At 30.6% G+C, this 11,270-nt stretch overlaps 1 pseudogene; it reads right to left on the reverse strand.

Moving 5' to 3' along the window:
- Nucleotides 1–8,899: 8,899 nt before the first annotated feature.
- LOC125835599 (MLP-like protein 34) lies at nt 8,900–10,287 on the reverse strand (annotated as a pseudogene).
- Nucleotides 10,288–11,270: the final 983 nt, after the last annotated feature.

Genomic DNA, 11,270 nt, shown 5'->3' on the forward strand with positions numbered 1-11,270 from the left:
AATTCCGTCAGCGTAATTAACTCCAAAGGTCATTTTTAGTGTGTGCCATTAGGTGTTTTAACTTATAAATTTTGGCCAACATTTAACTTTGGTCAATATATTTGATAAACGTGCTCAGATGAGAATTTCGCAAGTGCAGTTAGATGTGGAAGTTCATTTTTGATGTAATAAGATAGAGTGTTCGGGTTTTGAGGCTTCCATTTTTAGTTTGTGCTGTTAGGCATTTTAACTTTTAAGTTTTGACCAAAATTTCACTTTAGTCAATATTTTTGATAATCGTGCTCGAATTGAAATTTTGTCACCGCGGTTAGCCATATAAGTTCAGTTTTGGTCTCATAGGATGGTTGGTTTGTGTTTTGAGACTTTTATTTTCAGTTTGTGTCGTTAAGCATTTTAACTTTTGGCTAAAATTTGAATTAGGTCAATTTTTTTGGGAAACATTCTCAAATTTGAATTTCGTCAGCGCGGTTAGCTCTGAAAGATAATTTTTCTTCTTATAGGATGGTTTGTGTGGATTTTTAGGTTTTCATATTCAGTTTGTACCGTTAGGCGTTTTAACTTTTAACTTTTGGCCAAAATTTGACTTTGCTTAACACTTTTTGTAAACGTGCTCTGATGAGAATTCCATCAGCGCAATTAGCTTCAGAAGGTCATTTTTATATCTAATAGGATGGTTGGTTCAGGTTTTGAGGCTTTCATTTTCAGTTTGTGTTGTTAGGCATTTTAACTTTTAAGTTTTGGCCAAAATTTAGATTTGGTCAATATTTTTGGTAAACGTGCTCAAATTAAAAAATTTGATATAATGATATGTGTCATATTAAGATTAATTTAACTTGTTATCATAGATTTTGCATTGTTTCATTCAAATATGATTTATAAAATTGATATTAATATTTTTAGATTTATATTCGTGCTCTTAGATTTTTAAATGCACTAAATTAATAAATATTTTACTATTGAATAATCATTTAGTTAATAATATTTTGAACGTATTGTCAATCAATTACTAACCTAACTTGAATGATATATTACCAACAAACTAACAATCAATTAGTAAATTTATTAGAAAAACAAATAATCATACTAACGTATTTAAAATTTATTACCAACAAGGATTGTGGTGGAGTGGTAAGTACTCTTTCATCCTTAACCAAGAGGTCTCAGGTTCGATTCCCCATGGGTACGTTGTCGCCTTTAATTTGTTAGGTAGCGCTTTACCCCCCAATGTGGGACTTCCCGGCGTGAATCCGGATTTAGTCGGGCTCCAGTGTTGGTACCGGACTCCAGATGGAAAACAAAAAAAAAGCATTTAAAATTTATTGGTAAATTACCAACATAAATTTTTTGTTACTAAAATTGTCAACCAATTACCAACGGAATCGAATAATGAAGAAAAAAAAATTACTAACTCCTTTTCAATTCGTTAGTAAAGGCACTAACGATATACTAACCAAAAATTAGTTGGTGAATTTACCAACAGAAATTTCAAGGCCATGTTTCAAAATTTTGTAACAACATCTTTGGGTGTTTATCAACTGATTTTTGGTTGGTAAGTTTACCAACAAATTAAAATCGGTTGGTAATATTTACCGACGAGCCTTTTAGCAACGGATTAATATAAGTTGGCATTTGGTTGGTAACTCAATTTGCCAACCAATTTGATAAATTTACCAACGAATTTTTTTGTTGGTAATTGAGGTTCCTTTTGTAGTGTGACCTATCAAATTAAAGATAATTGAATCCTCTTTCCAATGCCACTGAGTTTGCTAAAATCCATGTTCGGAGTAAAAAGTTATGCTCGTTTTAGTGAATCTCTGTCGGGTAGAGCATGAACGACGACCCCAAACGAAGGTTGGTAGTTCAAACGACGGCCTGTCAGTCCTGTAGTAGATGGCACTCATCAATTTTAAGTCGAGGTCGTTTTGGTTCTTTTCCCTATGCATTAGACACTTAAACTACGTCATTTGATGCCTAAACTACGTCGTTTTACTCAGTCTAAGCCTAATAACCTAGTCAGACATACCCAGAATCCTCATTCTCCAAAAATCATCCAAACATGAAGCAAAAAGAAGAGGAAAAGTCGACCAAATCCCCCAAGAACAAGCAACAGTGTTCTTCAAATTTCAGCCTTGAAATCCAAAGGATTTCTCCGTAGATTTCATCACCAAGTATGTGGGATTTTACTAGTGGATTCTTTTCATCCACTAGGTCCCTAGAATTCAGTCAGTTCCTTGATTCTACATAGTTTGTTTAGGCCTAGGGTTTGTAAAAAATGGGAATTTATTGTGATTTCAGCAGCTATATAATCCATAGTCTAAATAACATGTTTTCTTGGAAACGTTGCTTAAGTCCTTGTATAAAACTCAGAACCCTAGTTTGTATAAATTCTCTTAGTTCATGAATTATACTTGCTAGGTCAGTTAAACAGAAAATCATGCTTCAGATTTCAAATGTCACTTTCTTAGTACATAAATGTTGTATTCTTAGTTAACATGTCAGTATTTTGAGCTATTCAGTATTTCAGTTACATGTTAGTCATATACATATTCAGTTGGGAGTAGACTTAGCACCGAATTAGACTAGGGTCAACGTACCCTCATAGTCCCAAAACTACGTGCCCGCGTAGGATTATAAGTCCCCTCTATTGGACATCAGTATTAGTGATCACGCCACAGTCATGCCTGCATATTTTTATGATGCAAATACTGGTGCTCAGGCATTTCGTTGAGATCACTTGTACTCGTAGACAACTTTTGGTGAGGCCTCCTTGCTTTCGCGGGACTCTATTTTCATATTTAGTTTTAATAGTATTTGAGGTATTGTGGGTCTTGTCTCGACACCTATCTTGAACAGTAGAGGTTTCATAGGCAGACAAAGTTAGATGTTTCCATTGTTTTCTCCAGATGTTTTATTTAAGCTTATGGATTATGTTAGGTATTTCAAGACAGTGTCTTAAAACTTTTCTTTAAATGTTTTAAATGCTCATCTATTTAAGCTTCTGCATATCTTATAGAGTCATGTAAGTCATAGTTAGCCATGTCAAGGGTCACTTGGGGCCAACAATGGTCTCCGAGTGTCAGCCACATCCAGGGTATAGACTTGGAGCATAATATTCCTGATTCCGCCATTGCTTACCTGAATTTGATTCCGAAAAGTCTTACGTACTACTTAGTGTCTTAGCTAATAGAAAACCTAATTCAAATTTAGACCTTTCACCCAATCCTTTCCTGAATTACCCTTGACCTATCTCGCTCAGATTTTGTCTTAGACTAGCCTAAGATGAATTTTTCAAGTCATTATTCCAAAAATGTTCTAGCATAATATCTTTCACCAATGATTTACTCATAATAACTGGGGATCGTTACAGACACAAAAGCCACATGGATAAGAATACAGTGGGCCAAACTATGTACCAAATAAGTCCACATGAAAATGATTAACAATATTCTTGTGTTACATCAAATAATTGTTTCATTGTTTCTGCATTTGGTTAATAAGTAACACCTTAAAACAATATCACCTTAATTCTCATTTCCCATCATAATTATAATATATTTTTTGTTAAATTTAGTTAATTTTATTTTAAAAAATATATTGTTGTATTTTTCACCTTGTGAAGTGAGAATGGTTTTACTAATTTTATTTAAAGCCATTTTTTCTTTAAAATTTCTTTGTTTCCATCTATCAGACGTCACCAAAGATCTTTATTTGATTCACTGATTTTCTCTAGATATTTTTTTATTCTCTTTTGTTACCTTTCAACTTCCGTTATAATGGTGCATAATGATTTTCTTTATTGACATCCGTTAAGCAATTTTATTTGCTCAACTAAAATTTTCAGCGAAAACTCAATAATATATTTCAAATTTAGTGGTTGAGAACAATGCTTTGAGGATAAACTACCAAAAAAAAAAGTAATGACAAATCTAATATAATATAGTGTGATTTAAAAAAATTGGTGCACCCTTATCATTTTTTTTATAAGTTTGGATATCCTTAGTCAGATTTCTGGCTCTGTCATTGCTCACCTAAATCTGCTTATGAAAAGTCCTACGTACACCTTAATGTCTTGCTAATAGAAAACCTAATTCAAGTTTAGACCTTTCACCCAATTTTTTCCTGGATTGCCCTCAACATACCTCGCTCAGATTTTATCTTAGACTAGCCTAGGGAAAATTTTCATATCATTATTCAAAAAGTTTTCTGACCCAATATCTCTCACCAATGATTTAGCCATAATGACCGGGGGGTCGCTACAAACACAAAAGTCATAAGAATAAGAATATAGTGGACTAAACTATGTACCAAATAAGTCCACATGAAAATGATTAACAATATTCTTGTGTTACATCAAATAATTGTGTCATTATTTCTACATTAGGTTAATAAGCAACACCTTAAAACAATATCACCTTAATTCCCATTTCCCACCATAATTATAATATATTTTTGGTTAAACTTAGTTAATATGAGATTCGTGAGGATGCGCAGATAGCATATGAATTCCCCATCAATTTGTTTTTGCAGTACTAACATCTATACTATGTATAACATTATTATAAGTAATTCTTTACTGAAAATACTTTTATTCCTACCATAGTTTTATTTTTATTTGAACTCCTTTTGCTTTAGTACGGTCCGAAAGAATGATACAATTTTTATTTTAGGGAAAATGGATAATTATACCCTCGAATTATCGTAAATGGTATGCATATACCTCCGTCATACTTTTGGGACATTCGTGCTCGTGCCGTCCAAAATCTAGAGCAAATATACCCTTTATACTAACGGACATACACGTGTCATAATCTTATTCATTGACCGACAATTATTAAATATTGGATCGACGGATAAGATTGTGCCACGTGTCCCTATTTAGTCTTCTGTTAGAGTGATGGGCATATATGCTCTAGTTTTTGGATGGCAGGGGCACGAATATCCCAAAAGTATGACGGAGGATATCTGCATACCATTTACGATAGTTCGAGGGTATATTTATCATTTTTCCTTTTTAAGGAAAAATCACGCCACATATATATTTAAGGGACAATATTACAGGTTTTAAATCTACTTTTAAAATATTCTTGCTTATAACAGTTTAATTACGGGTTATAACAGATCACCTTTTATTTATAAATTAATTTAATTTTACTTTATTAAATAATTAGTCTTTTATAATTTTATATTTATTATTAAATAATATAAATAAAGAATCTACCATAATTATCTCTTACACATTTTTAGGGATTTTACCTTGATTCTTGTTCCTTTTTTAACGTTACACGTCAAACCCACACTCCTCCTGTTACCACACTTGTTCTAGTCAGCACCCCACCACCCCATGTTCAAAAATTACCAATTCCTCTTTCACCTCTTCAATCATCTTCCATATAAACCATTTCTACACCTCTTAAATAAAAAAATATTCATTCTACAATCAAAAGAAACGGCAGATTTCTCCTCTTCAATAATCTTCCATAGAAACTGTTTCTCCCTGCATATGTTGACAAGTCTCAATTCGACCCACTTGAAGTCAAGCATCTGGAGAATGTGCCTCAACAAGAGCCAAGTTCAAAGTATGTATTTCTATCTTTTAGTGATTTCATCAGAAAAATTAATTCACTTTATCTCACAAAATTATTTTTCTTTCAATTTTATTTCAGTGATATGGGTTCCATTAATATAGATGCAAGGTATCATCGTCAAAGGTACACCACAATCATATGGCAGTATGAAAAAACCAAGAACGATATGGCCAATTAGTGAGAGTGAAGTAACTGGAACTGTTGCTAGCAAATTTGGTGGACCCCGCATAGCAAAAGAACATGCTCCGGATACTAACAATTATCCTACACAAATTTGAGATAGTTGATTGCAACTTAGACTATTATATGTTTTTTTAATTTTTGGACGATATATATTTAGTTTTGCTACAGTTTTAAGTTTTGGATGATATATAATATGCGCTGTTTTCTTCTAGTTAGATACCAACTACATTCATTTTTATTTTAAATTTGTCAAAAGTTCTCAAGTTGGATACCAACTGTGTACAATTTGGATATCAATATTAGCCAGATTTTTATTGGAGTTTAATTTTTTTTAAAAACCTCATAAACATAGTACCAAATAATTCATAAACATTTTAAAACTTAACTAGATTTGTTAACATATGAATTACAAATTTTCTCTTATAATTTCAGGATACTAGTTCTATACAAACTGCATACCAATTGGATACAACATTAAATAGTTTTATTTTCGATATTAATTCAAAACCAAATGAACACCAATTTAGATTACATGAAATACGAGTGTCATTTAATTGGTATTCAATTTGTATACACTGTCATCCAAAGATGAATTACAGCTTGTCTCTTATAATTTCGGGATACCAGTTATATACAAATTGCATACCATTGGATTCAATATTAAATAGTTTTAGTTTGGATATTAATACAAAATCAAATGAACACCAATTTAGATTACATGAAATCAGAGTTTCATTTAATTGGGATCCAACTTGTATATAATTGGCATCCAATTCATATATGATTGGTATTTTTTACTTCAAAATTTAAGACAAAAGCTAAAAAATAAAAAATGTATGAAGTTGGTATCCAACTTGTATAAATATTGAAAGAATGAATTTGACAATGTAAAACTGTGATCATTATATTATGTACCCACCTCAATTACATCTTGTTTTATATATTTTTTTCAAGTGGGACACCAGATGAATACCAAATGAATACTAATTATAAATTACATTAACTAATATCAGTGTGGATTCAGTTGCATACCAAATGAATACCAATTGCATACCATTATTACTTAATAAATTACTCAATATATATTTTGAAAAACAATGAATACACTGTCACAATCAAAGCAAAACATGAGTTTAAAAGACAAAATAAAACAAAATACATGATTTTGTCACAATTTATAAATTATGATTTTTTTGGCGTAGGGTAATTTTAACATGTCTTCTTGTTGTGGCCCTCTTGATGACATGTACTGCAAGTAACTTTAGACCTTTTGAATTTCACATTAGCAAATCCCTTCCAACGTTCAAGTTGCGGTCATCCTACAGTTCTTTTTAAACCAGACAACAACAACTTAGGCTCAGAAACATAACTTGGTATATCCTACATACTCTCGCATGGGAGAGGTTCAACAGGGATCGCATATGCATCTTCAATACAAAAAAAATACATATGTTATATTTGTATACAAACTTTATACAATTTTTATTCACACATTTCGTACAGATTTTTACTCAATTGTCATCAATTATTCATACCAATATCATGCCAATAGAATACCAAAATAATTCCAACTCCAACTTATAAATATTTATTGTAATTTCTTAATTAAACAGTATACCAAATTCATTACATTATTATCAAATTACATTCCATAATAATGCCAAAAAAAATCCATTCAATCCAGAAATCATACCATAAAACATTATAGAATAGAGTATACACATTTCATACATTTTTTGGCACACTTTTCATACATATATCATGCTAACATTATTACTATTTCATCCCATAAATCGTAATTTTTTTCACAGCAGAATCATGTCAATATAATACAAACATAATACTAATTTTAACAATTAATTGTAATTTATTAAGTAAATAGTAAACACTTTCGTACCAAATTCATTACACTTACACTAACAAATTCATTCAAAACTATAAATTTTAATTTATTTTTTCATGAAAAAAACCAGTAATCAATGATATTACAGAAACTTACCAAAAAAAAACCAGTAATCAATAATATGGTGACACTAAACCACTACCAAAAAAACAGAAACTTACCAAGAAAATCACTAATATTACAATTTCACAACAACTAATAAGTATTATGAACAAAACGTATTGTATATACAAAAAAACATATCACATTCAATATAGTGACGATTTACAATTTCATTTTGTTTTTTATTTCACTGAAATCCAAATAAAAATAGTAAACAATTAAAAATACTCACCTGAAGCAACCCATCTTCTGCCAGGTTTAATTAATATTGATACGTAGTTGTCCATAAAAAAAACAGGTTTTTTCAAACAAAAAAAAAAATCAATTTGTCGCCAGTGACAATTTCTGGAAGAAAATCAAAGAGAGAGAAACGTGAAAGAAAAATGGATAAAATCATATTTTTAAATTAATTTTAACAAATTGGAGTGAATTAAGGAAACTGAATATTCTTAATTAGTTTGAACTTCCTTAAATCATGCTAATTAATAATTATCTTAAATTAATTCAAATTTAATTGCCACCCCTATTTCCCTTTTTTTCATTTTTTCCTTCAGAAACGTTTTATTTTAATTTTTTTTTATCTTTTTATTCTTTTCAAATCAAATATTTTTAATTATTAAAAATAACTTTTTTTTAATTATCTGTTACAACCTGAAATTTTTAATGTTATAACTTGAAAGTCTAAATCTACTGCTATAACTCAAAAATATTAGTATAATATATGTCATATTAGAAATTTTCACTTTATTTAATCTTTAATGTCACGCATACAAAATGTCAGACATAACTAAGACCCTATGTTCTATATATGTGTACTTTTGGTATTTGTAAAAAAACAAAATCCCAAAGTTTGTATTCAATAAAATACCTCTATATATATAAAAAAAAATTAGGAGGACACGTATACAAATTTCTTATCAATGTTTTATTACACAAAGATTAACGTAGAATGTATTTTTATTTCTTATATGAGCAGACATAAGAGACATCACTCATACTGACGTTTTATTAACGTAGAATGTATCCCTTATATGAATAGACATCAATATAATGACCAAATATAGAAGAGAGACTATGTAGTGTTCAAACAACAAACAAAACATGAGGTATTTGAAGTAGACACACATCAATTCATGTTGACATGGTGATCATCAACAGCTTTGATGAGACTAACAATAAATTCCATCAAACTTATTAGTTCAGGCAGATCTTCATTTGGCCTTTCATATTCTATTGTCCAACACACCAAATCCGTATTGTCTTTTGCATCGATATGAAATGTTGCCTTGAAGTTTTCATATTTATTCACTATATCTCCTTCATATTCTTTAAATGTGGTCATCTGTTTTCATCAATAGCTTCAATTATCTGCTTCGAAATCATCTTTTTCCCTTCTGTCTTACAAATAATTGAGTTAAATGAGAAAACAACAATAATAGAGTTAACATTTAATATGCAAAAATAATGATATATGCGTACAAATCAAATATAATCGCTAACAAGAATTTGGTTCTTTTTACGAACTTGATGTCGATAAATCTGTGAATCTATAAATTTATTTCTGCCAATTGAACCTTCTCGAACTCTTTCTTTTTAAGAACCAAAAAGATTTGTGCCAAAATAACAGATGCCAAGAAGAACAAAAGTCCTTGGACATGTAATGGATCTTGAAGTACTATTTCTGCATCTCCCTGACCAAATCCGCCTACATTAGGATTACTCATTAATGGTTGATCAAATTTGATAGATTCGCCCCCGGAAACAAGAAATTCAAATCGTTCCAATTCAATCCACTTTGGAGATGACAAATAACCAATACCCTCCATTCCTATTTACTTGTCAAATATTTTTTCTAATTTGATTTTTCTTTTTACTTGTAATTTTTGATAATTCAAGTAAATACTTCTTGTACTTCGATTTCTGTTGTTAGATGTTTCTTATACTTTGATTAGTGTAGTCTTTGCTTTGAGGTGTATTCACTTTTATTAATTATTTATTTTTCTAGACTGATTTGGACTATTTTTTTAAGCTGACGATCTATCAGAAATAAATCTCTCTACTTTTTAGATAGATGTAAGGTCTGCATATATTCTAAGTTTTCCAAACCCCTCTTTATGAGACTACACTGGATATAATTATGGTGTATGAAGGTTAATAATAATATTAGCAACTCGGAGAGTTAAACGCCAAGATAGTTTAAGAAAAATGATTTCATCAACGGAAAGTTATTTTTACCTTTTGATCATGGAAATATTTTAAAAAATTTCTGATAATTAAATAGAGTACTAAAATGACTTTGTCATGATCATGAATATTTTTTGACTTACCATGTTTGAATGTCCATGAAATTTTGGAGCCAATGGTTCCAAAGACACCTTCAAGAAGTTCACAATCTTGAATATGCATAGGGCACATAGTAGAGACATGGTGTGGTTTATGTATAAAGACATCATGAAACACATCCTTGTTAGCCTTCACTTCTATTTTGGCACTCAACACTGACTTTAGACCCATTTCTATATAACCAAATATTACTAATTAAAGGTTTACAAAGCAAAAGGAAAATTATATTCTAGAGAAGAAATGTTGATCCTTTATAATGATTATTTAGCAATATATAGACTAATATAATGTGAAGTTGAGGACAAGGATGTTCAAGGGCAATTTTGTCAATTATCAAAATCTCAGCTTAGGGTGTGGTTTGTATAAAGGAAAATATTTTCAACGAAAACAAGTGATTTTTTTTACTTATTTTCTAGGTTTTGGTAAGTAAGCAAGAAAATATTAATTATCTCAAAAGCATTTATATATTATCTAGCAAAATATTGTGTTTAGTCCAATTTTTTCTTGCTTGTAGGGGTGGCAATGGGGTGGTGCGGGGCGGGGGCGGAGCATGTTGAGCTTAACCCGTAAATTTTTTAATCTGCCCCGCCCCGCCCCGCATAACATTATTTTTTCATTTTCAACCCGCACCGCATAGATCCGCTTCGCATGAACCCGCGCCATATACTTTTTTTAATGTTTTCTTTTTCTAGTTAAATTTGATACTAAAAATAAAATTCATAAAAATAAATTCATTTTTCATTAAGTTGTATTAATTTAATAGGATATTGACTTAAAATTTTGTTTTTAGAGGTCAATTGAAAAACATGTAAGAAATTGAATTATTTTTTATTGAACCATTTTCATTTACTATCTTGAATATTTTAGTAGCTTTAAAGAAATTATCTTAATAAATTATGCTCTATCATTCTTATAACATGTAAAATATTAAAATTAAATTTATACTCACATAAAATCACATCTACCCGCAACCCACTCCGCCCCGCATTCGTTTTAAAAAAAACTCACTTCAACCTGCCCCGCATCCCATCAGCCCCGCACAACCTTAAACCCACCCCACCCCGCATAGTTTTAAAGCCACCACACCCCACATCTGCCATGTCCCATTGCCATCCCTACTTGTTTGGTTGGTAAAATATGTTAAAAACATTTTC

The sequence above is a fragment of the Solanum verrucosum genome, unplaced genomic scaffold, assembly GCF_900185275.1.
Source record: "Solanum verrucosum unplaced genomic scaffold, falcon-dt-bn FXZP01000040.1, whole genome shotgun sequence".
In the NCBI taxonomy this organism is placed as follows: Eukaryota; Viridiplantae; Streptophyta; class Magnoliopsida; order Solanales; family Solanaceae; genus Solanum; species Solanum verrucosum.